The 14,894-nt window shown below is 41.1% G+C and overlaps 1 protein-coding gene across 2 annotated transcripts in view; it reads left to right on the top strand.

Annotated features, from left to right (window-relative positions):
- Positions 1 to 14,894, top strand: part of tshz2 (teashirt zinc finger homeobox 2) — a 48,896-nt gene that overhangs the window by 12,753 nt on the left and 21,249 nt on the right. Inside the window, exon 1 of one of the 2 annotated variants that reach the window (XM_088292024.1) lies at positions 112 to 323. The exons of the other annotated variant lie outside the window; for it this stretch is intronic. The gene's annotated coding sequence lies outside the window, so the exon portion shown is untranslated. Of the gene's footprint in view, positions 1 to 111; positions 324 to 14,894 lie in introns of those variants that run through there. 2 annotated transcript variants of the gene reach the window in all.

Here is a 14,894-nt window from a genome sequence, read left to right as displayed (position 1 = left end):
GAGAGCGAAGACCGCCGGTGGGAACTGCGCGGACACGTCACGCGCACACTTCCCGTGGGCGGCCGGTGATGTCATCGTCACTATTCACCACGCTGAGAGATTGAGCAACAGCAGAGGCCTTTTCCAGCTGGCAGTAACCTTCTACAAGCAGCGTGGGCAGATTGTAGTCAGCTTTGACGCAGCTCTTTTTTTTTTTACCTTTTATTTTCAAGGTCACACATCTAATATTAACATAGAGAGAAGACCTCCACCAAGGCCAGCCAAGCCTAATTGGATACTATCTGCGCATTTTCATCAGGCTTCATGCAAAAATGAAGAAAAAGGTTGGAAACAAATCTTGAAATTTTAATGGATTGCAAGCACCTATTGCATTTTGGTGCTAGTCCAAATTAATTCTATAGAAAATTATGTGGGATTTTCCTTTTTGTTGAAACCAGTTAAGTAAATACAACACTGACAAATTAAAAAAAAAAAAAATCTTAAATGAATTGCAGTGGTCTCTTTTTAAAACCCACTGTAATTTATTATGAACTTGGGCCTGACTGGCTGTTAAAAAGTTATTTTAAAATCTGCAAAAATCAGATTATTTTTTTTAAAAAAAAGCACAAGAACAGATTACATGAGACAAATAATGACGTTCAAACATTTAGCCCCCCTGAAAAATTCTGGGCAGATTTTTTCCTTGCTGTAAAGTTAAACAAATAATAAATGTATTGTAAAACATTAAAATGTTCGGCCTGTAACTAATATTGTTATTGTTTTAGGTGTGAGGGGACGAAAATATAAATATAATATTTTACAGTTATTAAAAAAAAATATTTTTTTTTCTTTTTAATTCATACAATCCCCCCATGTTTTAATGTCTAGTGAATATGGAAGCGACTGTTTTATTTATTTATTTTTTGAAGAATTTTGGAGGTTTGAAAAAAAAAATGTATATATTTTTTTACCCCTGATTAATTTCAATGGACATCAATTATACCTGGATCTTCACCCGGTCCTTATCCCCTGCAAATAGCGAGGGTCGACTGTAATCATGATATATTTTTTTTGTCTTAAAAGTGGGCCGGGCCTTATAAAGCACGACTGAGGGACTCCTGGTGAGGTCTTGAGAGTGCGCGCGTGTGTGCTTGCGTGTGTGATGTTGCGTCTGAGAAGTTGTAATACTGTCCAGTCATTTCCTTGAGGGACCTCATCAGACCCTCAAATGTCTTCCCCTCCTGCCCGAGGACATCCATATTCATTTCCTTCTCTGATTTGGCTGAAATGATGAAAAGCCGCCTTGGCTGGCGCCCCCGCCCCTCTTATTTCCTGCCAAAGGTCGCCTGCGTTTCAATTGGTGGTAAAACCTCAAGAGGGCCTGGCCTGCTAAAACACGAGCTGTGTCAGCTGCCGCCGTGAGGAAAATAGATGGTTATTTTTTCGATGGTCTGCGCAGCTCCGTTGATAAACGCTGTTATTGTAGTCAAGTTGGCCCATTGTCTTGCACATGAGCGCTTCATCCGGCTGTCTCCTCACAGACGTCAACCGCCACCCCCCATAAAATAAATATGGCATTCAGTGTCAAGTCACGAGGGCAGGGTGGTATCACAGAGGAAGATAACTGCACTGTGATTAAACTGGTGGGTGGCTGTTTACTCTTTCAATCCGGACGGGAAGTGAATCTTCATCCAAAAAACATACGGCTGTAACTCAGCTCTTTAATTATTGGTCGCGTTTGATGACGAAGCTCAGGTAGCCGATTCGCTCTGCCCCTGCGACGCGCCACGGCAGCCAGGGCGTGGAGGCCCGGCCCCGTTGTCACAGCAACACCAAACACATGCGTACACAAAGGGAAGGTTCCGCCGCAGGAGTGGATCATCTCCACCTTAGGCTGCATAAAGAGCTGGAATGCAACTGGAGGTGTGTGCACGGCGAAGAGCTTGCAAGCATCCGGCGATGATAGACGTGGGGTTACAATTATTTTTGTATTTTCTTTTGAGTTTGGCGTAAGTTGTGAGCTAGACGGAAAGAATTGATCCGCACCATTTTTTGATTGAGCAGTATACCAAAAGGACGGAGCTGGAAAGACCAAAGTGCTCTGAGTTGTACTGTTCTGTAGTGAGCAAAACTGAACACAGCCAGCGGGTGGCTTCAGAGGTGTCTGGTGCAGATTTACGTCCCTCGGAACTTTATGTGTCTATTGTTGGCCTGCGAATCTGGGCCACATGTGATAACAGCATTATCCTTTTTTTTTGCAGTAAGCTTGTGGAGACTGACGCTTCCCATGGTTGGGAGCCTAAAAAAAAGGGAAAAATCGAGTTTGTTTTCTAAAGGAGGGTACACACATACTGACTTTTACAATCTTAACTTATTTAACGTGAGCATCCACACTCAAAATAAAGCACCGATAGAGCATTCTTAACGGGTCTTACGTTTTTTTTTGTGTACTTGAGATGACGCCACGTATAAGGACATCTACACAGACAATCGTGTTTCTCCTCGCTCAGATGTCTGTAGTAACATAGCACAATAAGATTCATTGTTCTGGAAACACTTCTGATTGTCATTTTTATTAAATTAAATCGTAACAAGTTGCTCCTTTATTTGTTTCCAGCAACAGCGCAAGCTTCAGGTAATTGGCGCGTCACAGTTTATGGCGTCTGCTGCTCGGCCCAACTCCGTGTTGAACGAATGCATAAGCATTTACGATCAGAGATATTGAAACGGTTTAATATTCAAGGTATTTGTTGTTTGATCGAGCAGATCGGGGAGGGGGGGGGAATCACTCATAACTCATGATGCAACCCACAGCAGGATGATAGGTCAGCATAATCTTGAGGAGACATCAACTATCAGGCTTTTGCTGATATAGAGCGGAAGAGGGGCTTAAATTTGTTACGTGTACCACGGTTATAATTGTTTTGGTTTTTCATTTTGGTTAGTTTTTATTTCATTTTGACTTTTGTCAAAAAATATTTGCAATAAAATGTTCTATGCACCTTCACTAGTCCAAACAAAGTTGACTGAGAATGACATCAGAGTTGCTCAGGGCTCAGTTAACGACCGATCACGGCTAACCTTTTTTCTGAGCCATGATTGGTCATTAGCTGAGCCCTGAGCAACTGTGACGTCATTTTCAGTCGACAACAAGCGGCAAAATGGCCACCCCAATAAGATAACTTAAAACAGGTGGATTTTGCTGCTTAACTCATATTCCGCAAAAGCAATCTTTATCAGAATGCCGTGTTTCGACAAGTGAAGCCACAAAGAACATATTATTGCAAATATTTTGGGGGCGTTGACTGCTCCTTCGAGTTAGTTTTCATTAGTTTTTAAACCAGGTTTTTTAGTAGTTGTTTTCTTTTCCAAAATGCTTTGCTTTAATTATTTTTTTTTTTTAGGTTTTATTTTTTTTTTTAATGGAGTAAAGGCACCAAGTGTTGTGTAAAGTAAACTGATAAAGGAATCTACAATTACGTGATCTCTTCTGTATGGACTTAAAATAATGCCCAAATAAATATGATATTAATTGACAAAGATTAAAACAAAGGACATTTTCACTTTAATTATATTTAGTTTTATGAACATAAAAGTTAGTTATGTTATTTTAAAGCATGTCTTTATTTTTTAATCCCGTAAATGTTATTTTTTTATTTCTGATGATTTCATTAGTTTTCGTTAACTTCGGTAACCTTGGTGTGTCCCCCCCTTAAGCGGCCCCACGCATCTCATCTGCCGTCCTATCAGACAACACACTCTGACTTGCCTCCAGTATAAAAAAAATAAATAAATGACACAGCGCTAATAATGTGTTGAAAATAATGTGCAGCACATGTGTCTTTGTGTTTTAAAGAGGAAAATACCGACTTTTAAGATGGTGAGAAAAACGTTGAGCACTGCTCTGGGACGCCATCCAGCTAATTGTAAACAGCTGCAGTTGATATCACTCGTCAAACTGCTGACAGGACAGGACAAAACTGAAAAATAATCCAGGTCCAGTCCTACCCCGGAAAACACACAATTCTGCTAATTAAAGGGAAAATCTTAGTGAACTGACATTTTGAGTTTCCCAAATGGCTAAAAGTGGGTAAAACGAAAACATGTTAGACAATCCCCAAAGGGTTTTAAAGTTTTTAAGCTCCTAGAAGAGGTTACATCTATCAGGGATTTTCTTTTTTATTACAGGGTCAAGGTGGAAATTTTTAAAAATATTTTCTATGGCTGAATTTGATGTTGAGAAATGAGGTCTCATATTTTGATCTTGTTGCTTTACATGAGCGAGTCAAACAACATTTTTAATTGGAGGATGCGCTGGTGGGATTCATCATGATCATCTACTGCCATGCATTTCTGTTTTACTCAGACTTTAGAAGCATTGAGCACAAAAAAAAAAAAAAAACTGGAAATGAAGAGGAGGAGATCTGAGCGGCCATGATCAGCTCTGGGTCTGGTCGTTATTGACCCACTTTGATTGAAGCTCCGTGAATGACACAGGCGTGGCTTTTAGGGGGAGACGGTCATATTCTTGCACAAAAAGTAATGTTTAACGCCTCACGCATTCACCGTTAAGAGTAGCAACAATTTTTTTTTTAGAGTCACCTCCCATCATTTTTGATTTTGTTGTTGTTGTTGTTTTGCTTTGTCATGCCTTATTGTTCTCTGTCAAAACAATTATTGTCGGTTTTAAAGCTGATGCTACCCGAGTGTTTTGAGGTGGCTGGGGTTGTCAAAACAATCGCCATGCACACGACAAATGTCATGTGCGTGCTAGGCTAGCAGTTGGCAATGCCACTTCATTGAATAGTCTTCAAAGGTATCCAGACAATGAACATTTAAAATGTGACATGCAGTTTGTAACTAATAGTGTATTACTGTGGTCCCCAACCACTGGCCCGCGGGCCACTATGGACCTGGCGGCGGCGGGCCACAGAGATGGAAAAATAAAAACGCTTGCAATTGTCGCATGCCAAGGTGCTAATTGTCTCAGTCGTATTATGCTAATCTAAAATACACAAGCTAGCTAAGTGATTAGCAATAGCAAGTTATGGAGTTGTATGAACCGGTCGGTAGCAGAAAAAAGTTGTGTTGTCGTATATATGCTAGAGACTTGTTCTGAGTACAAACAAAACAACAGTGTTTTTTGGTCAGGCTCCAACAAACTGTTGGAGAGTATACAAACAAATAACCGCAACAATTGGATTTGTATCCATTTTAAATTCAAAATGGAGTCGTGTAAATCCCCCGCTGAGAGTATGGCATACCATGACTTTTCTAGGCTAGCATTGTAACTTTGAAACAATAGGAACAAATTTGAAAGCAGGACCAAGCCCTTGCGGTGAGACATTAATGGTGGTCCCATACCATTTGAGCATACTTTTGATCCTGGTCTTACTCGGCTCCTTTAAAATATAGCCACTCATCATTTGAAGTGTCTCTGGTAACGGCTAGCACCAGAAATACCTCCTCCGTATTTTTGATCATTTGGTGCACATTTTTCAACAAAGCAATCACTGATAGTGAGGTCCAGTCTGTCACTTTTACATTTCCGGAGTCCGACCTGGGAAGCTGAGAGGGCCACAAACAACGGCGATGTGCTTAGAGGCTGGAAATGAGGAGGAGATGAACTACACGGCTTCACTCCACAGTATATCATCGAGTGTGCGTGTGTGTGTGCGTGTGTGTGTACTCCACACATAAATATCCACCCCAGCAGCACAACACCCCCCTCCCCCTCCAAAGGGGGCTTCTCTGATAGTGATGGCGAAAGGATGTCGCTGTCCGGGTGATTGAGTGCTGCTGATCCCGGCCCTGGGCACATCTCGTCGCTACGAGCCCAAGAGGCAGTTCACCGCTGATCGCTGGCCCGAGAGGAAGTGTGCGTGTATGCGTGTGTGTGGGGGTGTGTGTGTGTGGAAGAGGGGCTTGTCGAAGGGCCTGCAGTAGGACGTGCCTCCTAACATGCACTTGGATTTACATTGTAAATCTTAATGGCCAATTGGGATTGAGTGACTATATATTATTGTTTTGACTACGGAGTAATGGTTTTTACATGATGCTGTAGTGGTTCACAAAGCTAGCGTCCCTCTCAGTGACGGGGAGGGTTTAAGTCTGATTGGCAGTCAGCTGGAATAGTCTCTCATGCTGCGACCCTGAGTTGGATAAGTAATATGAAATGGATGGTCTATTTGCATATCATTTCACTTGAAAGCATCCAACTCCTCACAAGCCTTCCACCCCCAAAACATGACTAAACAATTGCACACCCAAAGCGCCAATATGTGACTGTGGCTGTGACGATCACACAAGTCAAGGAACATATTAAACATTCCATATTAATCAGTTTGGTTAGGATTGACGCTTTCCCCAATAGGTTCCAAGGGTAGACAACCTCCATATTAATCCACATAGTCATTATTTAATATTAATAGTTGTGATGCTGATTTACAAAAATGTTCTTTTTTTTGTAGTAGATCAGGTTTTTGAGATATTTCATTGATTGTACGTGAAAGTATGTGAGTAAAATTGTTCATGAAATTGACGGATTTTATCATGTTGTAATTTATAGCTCTAATGTTTCAGAAAAAATTCCAACTACTGCCAAACATAACAATAACCATAACATAATCATAAATATTATTAATATACATATATAATAATAATAATAATAATAATAATAATAATAATTATTATATTATTATTAGTAGTAGTAGTAGTAGTATTTTTTTAAGATCACAATTATTCTTATTATTATTTTTATTATTATTATCATTATTGTTATTAAAACCTGATGTGCTACACAACAAACGAGAGCTGATTCAGAATCACCGGGGAAAAAAAGAACACCGTGGAAAGTTTATTTGCATGTCTGATGAAAAAATATTACTCTGAATTTGTTGACGGGTATCATTTTACAACATAATTTAGTCTAGCAGATTTGTATTAGTGCATTTTAAATGAGATCAGTCAAACGTATGCTAACCTATTTTAGTTTAATTGTAATTAGAAGTAGTACAGCAAATGTTCCAGACTACCTGCAATAATTGAAAATTTGCGCTATAGAAGGTTAAATATATTTGACCTTACACATTTATACTTGGTAAAACTGCCATTTTTAAAATATTACTTTACTCACTTATTTTACTTTTTTTTTTTTTTTTGCTGACAAGAAATGGTTCATTTAAAATCATTTCGAGCAAACAGAAAGAATAGCACTTGCATACCGAATTAAATTGAGGCGTTTGACGACAAAAAGCAGGTGAGTTGATTTGCAAATGTGCTCTGAAACTAATTTGGCAAAACAATTTCACAAAGGATGTTTATTATACCCTATATGGCATCCTGATTGGGGAAGCCGAGCTCTCCTAAAGGTCACATCCCAGAACCCCTGCTGTTTTTCTGGCTATTTGGACACTCAAGCGCACATTGTCTAAAATTAGCTGGATGTTTTTGGAAAGAAATGCCGGAGCTCACATTGGATCTGTGCGAGGTCTTTCTCAAATCAAACGCTGCACTAATTAGCCCTGCTTGCTGCGGTGTAATTGGGGGCAAAGGGAGGTTGCACATTCTCGTTTCTTGCTATTTTGCCTCCGTTTGATAATTGCACATTTTAGTCAAGCCGCCGTTAAACAGCGCGACCCTCCCGAGCTGGCTTTTTGTTTTATTGCCGCGACTCGTGTGTCTTTCATCAGTCGTTAGTAGCATTTTGGACCCGCCGTCCTTTTCCCTTTTTGGACTTCGGCAGAACCATCCCCCTCCCTTCCTACCGCCTCTGCCCTGAGAGCTTGACGCTGTCCAGGTCCGTCCTACTTGGCGAGCGGGAATACTGCACTGAAAGGCCGAGTTTATTTCCTGTTCTTGTGAATCATATATCAGTACAATTCCCCTCTGTGCTGTTTGGCAGCGGTGGAATGACGGGTGTCATTTATCATGCCGACTGAAAGAGGCTGTGGGAAAAGGGATTTGAATCCTCCTGGAAGCGTGTGGACGCTCCTCGGTGGTGAATCATTAAACGGAGGCAGGATATGAGTAACTCCTCACTTTGCCACGCCGACTGGCTGCGGCGCTAATAGTCTCAAAGATACGATTTTCCGGTTTGAAATGAACAGCTAAACTTTGATTCGTCCCGCTGAGTCCTTCCAAAGTCGCTCTCGATTGTGAGGCTCCCATGGCCTTGTTTGATCATTTGATTAGCGCTGCGTTTGTCATATCCTTGTCCGTCTTTTATCAGCTCTTTTCGGCTTCTTGCTTTTTCAAATTGTGCTTTATAAACATTTTGTGTACCTTTTTGGGTTTCTCTTTTCACTTGTCAGGAATGGTTACTACCCCTCCACCATCCTCCCACCGCCATTTTTTTTATTATTTATTTTTTAGACGGCTGATCAAAGAAGTCGACTCATGACAGGCTGTCATCGGTACCTCAGCCGCGATGGCAGCAAATAAATATGTGTGGAGCTTTAACGTGTCCTCTGAAAAACACACTCCTAACCCCCGCTGCTCTAATTGAGTGCGACTTCCAGAAAACTGAATACATTTGCAAAGGTGCCCAAAAAAAAAAAAAAAACCTTGAAAATCTGGCTCAGATAAGCTGCCACTGCCCACCACCCTGCCACTGTAGCCACCCTCAAAGACCAACTTCAAGTTCGCCAACTAGAGATGACCATGACTAATCAATTTTAAATCGCTATCTTCAACCATGTTTGAATATAATTAGGTTGCACCAGAACATTAAACTCCAGTTTAAACTGTGATCAAGAATTAAATCTAAACTGACAATTGGAAAGTTTAGCTTTGACAAAGGCTGCATTTTTGGTGGCGAAACCAAAAAGAGACCAAAATAATAAAGTTCCACAAAATAAATAAATAAATAAAAGAAAGAAATAAAAATTGAGATTCGTGTTCAATCCCGTTGCATTTTATGACGAATAGTAATTTTTGGTGACTTACTGGTGAACACTGCTATACATGGAAGTGACAGAAATGCCGCTTTTTTTTTTCACCGTGCCGTTATCCATTTTATTGTCTTCTATTGATTGCCACAATTGCGCCATTAATTCGGTCGGCCACTATTTTCAAAGGAGGAAAATTTTGAGCTCCTCTGTCACGCCATCATAACATAGCCAATCAAGTTAGCAAGCAACATCAGGCTAACGTTTTTGCTAGCTAGCTACAATGTAATGTGAAATTGACAAAAAAAAGCCTTGAGGCTCACTTCCGGCGGTGGAACCTAGATATTTAATTGCATAATTAATTATTCATTATCCACATTGATTTAAATCAGTTTAAATTCAGTTTAAATTCTGTTAACTGTGTTTTACGAAACAGATTCATTTTGAATGGTGCAACAGAGCATTATCACATTTTAAAACCGGATTAACTAATCTTAAACATAGTTTTACTAATCTCTGATCAGAGCTAATCTTAAATTAAATTAAACCTTGAACCATTAGCATCAATGGCCAAATTGACAGCCTCAGCAGTTGATCTACATTCTGACGTGCACATTATTCTATATTGCGGTTTCCCAAAGCAAAAGAGTGTGACCCTCCCCGGTCCTGCCACCGAGTGCCGATGCCCCCGGGGGTAAACGAAAACATTTGCTTGTTGCCAGAGCAGCTCACGTCCAGCTTTGTACGGGACAACACGAGTTGGCAGGTGACGCGTGTACAAAGCAGAACTGGAGACCGCGGCGGTGGCCTACTTCTTTTCTCTCCACATGGGCCACAACCCAGAAACACAGCTCGGTTTGTTCCTGACAAAGACTGACCTGCATTCAGGTGAAACTCAGCCTATTCATCCCCACGCAAACCGGCGGCGGTCGTCCTCCTTCTCCTCCTCATTCCTCCGTTTTGTACGTTCTGCAGTTAAACTTGACACTGCGGCGTGATCATCACATATCAACATCTGCAATTACCCAACGAGACACACTCGGGTCCCATGGGGGGAGTGTGATTGCAATTAAAAGCATCAGGCACACATTAATTAAGGAAACTACTTGAAACTCGACTTGTGTAATACGTTTGTCACTTTTAACCTGCGCTCCCTTTTTTAAATTTCAATCTTCATTGGTGCAAATTACAACAGCGACACAATCAAGATTTTTTATTTTTTTTTGTCTTTGTAATGAGTTATCATTAGGAACATACATTATGTTGGCGCTCGTATTTTGACTGCCACTGTGCGAGGTTCCCGAACTCCAATTACATTAAGATTACAGCGCACTCCTAATAGCACTAAAGGTAGCAGCCTCACAATTGAGGCTGTTCATCACTACTTGTGCCGAGTTTGTGTCAGAGAAACTGCTCCCTTCATGCTATGGTTGGATAAAAAACATCACAAATTTATATATTTTTTCCCACTTTTGTCAAGAGACGCACAAATGCACAGGTACGCATTAAGGCAACCGTTAGCGTTCTTAGTTGTCATGGAAAAAAATTTCAGAGGTTCTACCACACAAATTTTGAACCAAGGAAGGTGGATTATTTTCAATGTAGAGCTGTGGTGGAATTGTGTGCTTTTTCCGCTCCGCAAGTTTAATTAATATGTGGTAGATTGACACGTCCTAACCCGTGCAAACTGTAGGTCATAGCTTGTTAAGAATGAGTGAGTGTACTTTTTATTGCTAGCACCGAGGGAGAGACTGAATAATCAATTGATTGACCGTTAACAATTCTTTCCGTTGTGTGAAATTGATTGTTGGTTAATTGTGTCTTGAAGTAATCGAGTTCAGTTGGAATGCACTGCTGCTGTGCTACCAGCAGAGGTAAGGAGCCGTTATGGTGACATGGAAGAAAAAAGAAAAAAAATTGGGTTCCCTCGCAAAGATTGCGAGATAACAGTTGATTTTTCCTTTTTTTTTTTTTGTATAACTGTGAGTTTATGTACTTCCGGGTCATCTCCCGGGGAAACAAAAGCCACAAACATGGAGCTTATTACGTTTGAGTGAATTGTATGCACCTTGTCGCTTTTCATGCATATGATGTCAACGTACCGTTGTCTCTCAAATTGCAGAGCATCAGAGGCTAGGGCAGCCAAACTGACCCGGAAGTACATAAATTTATTAAAAAAAAAAATCCCCTTGAAAAAAAACAAACAACTGCGTTATCCCAAAAACTTTACGAGGGAACGCCGTATCTCTTAATGGCAGAGGTCCTGTTGTTTGTTTTTTTTTTTTTTTTGCTGGCTAAAGAGGCCCAATGTGATGTCGGCTGTGAGGAGTTGAGATGCTTACTGAAGATCTTTGCGGTGGCTCAACTCTTCCGAGGATTTTCTTTTTTTTTTTTAACATGGTGATCAGAACATTTTGAGAGAGGTCCTCCCCTTTTAGATATAAAACATTGATTGGCTGATAATTGATTCTTAATTTTCCCATCGTTTATGAATAAAATGTAGTCAAATGACCATCGCTAGTAGTAGCAAAAACCGTATTTGCTACCGAATAGCCTATTTGAGTTATTTACATTTGCAAATCTCGGACACGCAAAGTGCTGGAGGAATGTTTACCAGCTGACACCGCCGCAGTTCATCAGGTTATTAAATCAGAGCCAATACGAGGCCGACTTGCGGCCATTGTGGTGATTGATGAGCCGGGCTTTATTTGCTGAGGCGGTGCGTTTGTTCCGCTGTAATTGTCTACCAGATGGCTAAGCTAACAGCTCTTCAATGCCTTCAGACCAGCAGGGGTCTGAACATCCCCCCCCTCCGTACTAATGACATCCCTAAACAACATCGTCTTGCTTTTTCGGATCGCTCATTTTCAGCATTGCTTCCTTTGACTCGGTTGGAATCTGCTGTTAATTTGCCATTTGGAAGCCACTTCGTCTGAAAGGTCAAAATAGAACGCTCGAATGTGAGAGCAGGTTTGAGGTCTACCTGTGAGGAGTTAGATTGGAAGAGAAAAAGGATGGAGGTGGCAGCAGGAATCATCCATCATAGCCCCTCAAGGGGAGCTGGAGCTAAAGCCGCTCTGAAGTGCGATCTGTCAGCTGCTCTTTTGCTTGAGGGGGGGGCAGTTGTGGGGGTTCGGCGAGGGGGTTGGTTTGGGTTCACGCAACTGCCATGTACACACGTGGAGGTGTTCTCATCGGACTCATCTGTATCCCGCATTTTATGAAAGGCCTCTTCGTTATAAATGAATCCACCCCCTCCTTCTGTTGAATGAATTTTGGTAACATCCACTTGCCCCCGCCCAGCACGATGAAATCACCAAGCGCATCCCAACAGATGTTGAGCCACATCTGTCGATACGTCCCAAGATGGATTGTTGTTCTGCATTCTTATTGATTGGGCACAGGCCAGAGATATAAGTATCATTTGTCATTTCTGGAATTATTTGGAGTCCTAGTTAAAGCTCAGAGTGGGAGGCGCACCGGGCCTTGAGGGGAGTGGGTGGGTTGTCGGCTGTTGGGGGTATTTTTGGACTTTGATGAATGACTGCAACGCTTTTGTTTTTTACTGCGAGCACTGCGGCCCTTTAACTGCGATTTGCTTTCAGCGCGCTCCAAGAAAAACAATGCGACGGGTCTGAACTCTGAGCAGCGGCATCCTGTCATGTGGCGCGCCCCGGCCGGCAGGGTGGTCCCGGCAGAAGCGGAGGGAGGGGTTAGGCTTTCGGACGTTAGATGCCGCAGGCCATTGTGGGACGTCCTGCTGGGGCCTGGACACAGGCGCGGTTGACGGACAAAATCTGAATTACAATACTTAGACGTCGACATCGTACTCTTGTTTTTACTGTTGGGGTTCAAATACACAGTCTGCTTCTGTGATGCTGCTGAACCTCCGACTTGTTCGGATTCATTTCCCCATAAGAAAAAGAAATAATTCCAATTTTTCCTTTGCAAAAGCTACAAGCTTTGTGATACAGAATGTAACATTTTACCATTCTCAAGTGTCATATAAATTAATGTTCATCTTAAAATGTCAAGCAAATGAAATTGACTTTGGAGTCTTTTCCTCTTCTTCTGCTGTCTTTGCTCACTTATTGTTTAGCGAGCAACCACTGGCGACGTGTTGCTACACTGAAATGAATTTCAACTTCACCAAGAAACAAAGACAAATGACAAAAAAATTCAATGATAAAGAAAACTCAAAACAAACAGATGGCGGTCCTCTTAACTCATTTACTACCATTGACGGCTAAAGACGTCAAAGATCCTTTTTTTTTTTTTTAACCCGGGTGGTGGTGAATGAGTTAAAGTCAAAATTATAGTGAATATGTATAGAAAAATGACATGTAAAGCAGTAAGCGTCGAAATTACCGTGTGAGCCCTTTTGTGCCACATGGCAATGTATTCTTTGCGCATGAGCGCTATATAACCTTGAAATCCCTTATGTTGGGCCGTTGGAATTCAAAGACCACCTACATTTTAAAAAGGGTCAAAAAATGAGCAAAGTGCCACGTTCACTTCGCCGAATCCCTCGAGGATTTGATCCCGTCCCATTTCGGGCTCCGAGCCAGCAGCAGACCGAGCTTCATTACCGTATGGATCATCTTTTAAGACCGTTAAAGATCAGCCGCAGCTACGATCTGCTAATGACTCGGAGGAGTTCATTACTTTGCAGCCCTTCGACTTGTCGAGCTCAACAGTCGTCCGAGGACTTCGGTTTGAGTTTGGTGTGCAGACAAAAGTAACGAGAAAAAAAATAAAAATAAAAGCAGGATAGCGAAGAGAAGGAAGTCAGACGTTTGAATGACACCTAATTATTTGCCTTGTCTATCAAAGTGTGTTTTGATGCGGGGATGCGATCAAACATGATCCGAACAACTTCAAGCCTTCAAATGGAAATGATTTTTTTATCACACACACACACACACACACTCAGGACTGATTGTATCGCCAAATCTTCTCAACGCTCGATGGCCATTATTCTATTCATTTTCATTCCAGCCTGCCAACATGTCTGCTCACAGCGGGATGGCGGGAAAGCGAGTATCCCCAAAGTCCCCCCCTTAAGCTCCCTTAGCGCATAGGCCCGCTGTATGTGATTGAGCAATGATGGAATCGAAGACAAAATATCAATCGTTATTTTTGCTAGCTGTGAAATAAAATGAAGAAATTATGTTTGAAATAGATCTCCCCAAAAAATTGTTTCCAATGCATATAGTTCTGTAACATTTTTTTAAGAACAATCATTATATAATAATCGTTCACCTGTTATATATTTTTATTTCAGTAGATTTGGTTCTCCTGTGAGGTCTGTGGTGCCATTTTATTTATTTATTTATTTTTTTTACTTCCATGATTCCATGTACTACAAATGGAACCCGAGGCTCAGTGCTTCAGTGCTCCAGTAAACGTCTTTAGTATTCAATGAGAGAGTTTTTATTTATTCATTATTATTATTTATTGATTTATTGATTTATTTATTTTTATTTATTTATTTATTATTATTATTATTATTTAGTTATGTTCCCGTTTTGTTTTTTGGTTGGATTCTGGAAAATGAGGCAGAATGTCTGTTCCATAACTGTATTAATGATATGATTAGTCTCAGAATAAAAATATTTGAAACGACAGTGTAACATGATTGACAAAAGGCTTGATTAAAAAAAAATATATTTGTTTTAATTTAATCTATTTATCCATCAATTCTATTTGTGGGAAAATACTACGTGTACAGTTTTCGTTATCACGATGCGGTATAATGGATGCCGTTTTTTGTTTGTGGGAACTCTGCGAGAAGGGACAAACAGAAGCTTAATCCCTCCGGAGGCGAGAGCATGAACTGATATCTGCTCTAACAGCCCCTCCATCAAGCCCACCCCCACTCTCTAATGTCTTTTCTTGAACTTGAACAAACAGCGTGTGCGTGTCGGACCCAGCAGACAGATGTTTAGGATTACTTTCACCTCATTGCTCCATTGTGTGCACGTAAAGCGAGCTCAGCTGATGTGGAATGCCACTCATCTCGGCTCC

Source organism: Idiotropiscis lumnitzeri, chromosome 3, assembly GCF_059441095.1.
Source record: "Idiotropiscis lumnitzeri isolate Australia: NSW breed Sydney's pygmy pipehorse chromosome 3, RoL_Ilum_1.0, whole genome shotgun sequence".
Classification (NCBI taxonomy): Eukaryota; Metazoa; Chordata; class Actinopteri; order Syngnathiformes; family Syngnathidae; genus Idiotropiscis; species Idiotropiscis lumnitzeri.
Note: the sequence above shows the minus strand (reverse complement) of the source record. Positions and strands in the feature narration are given on the sequence as shown.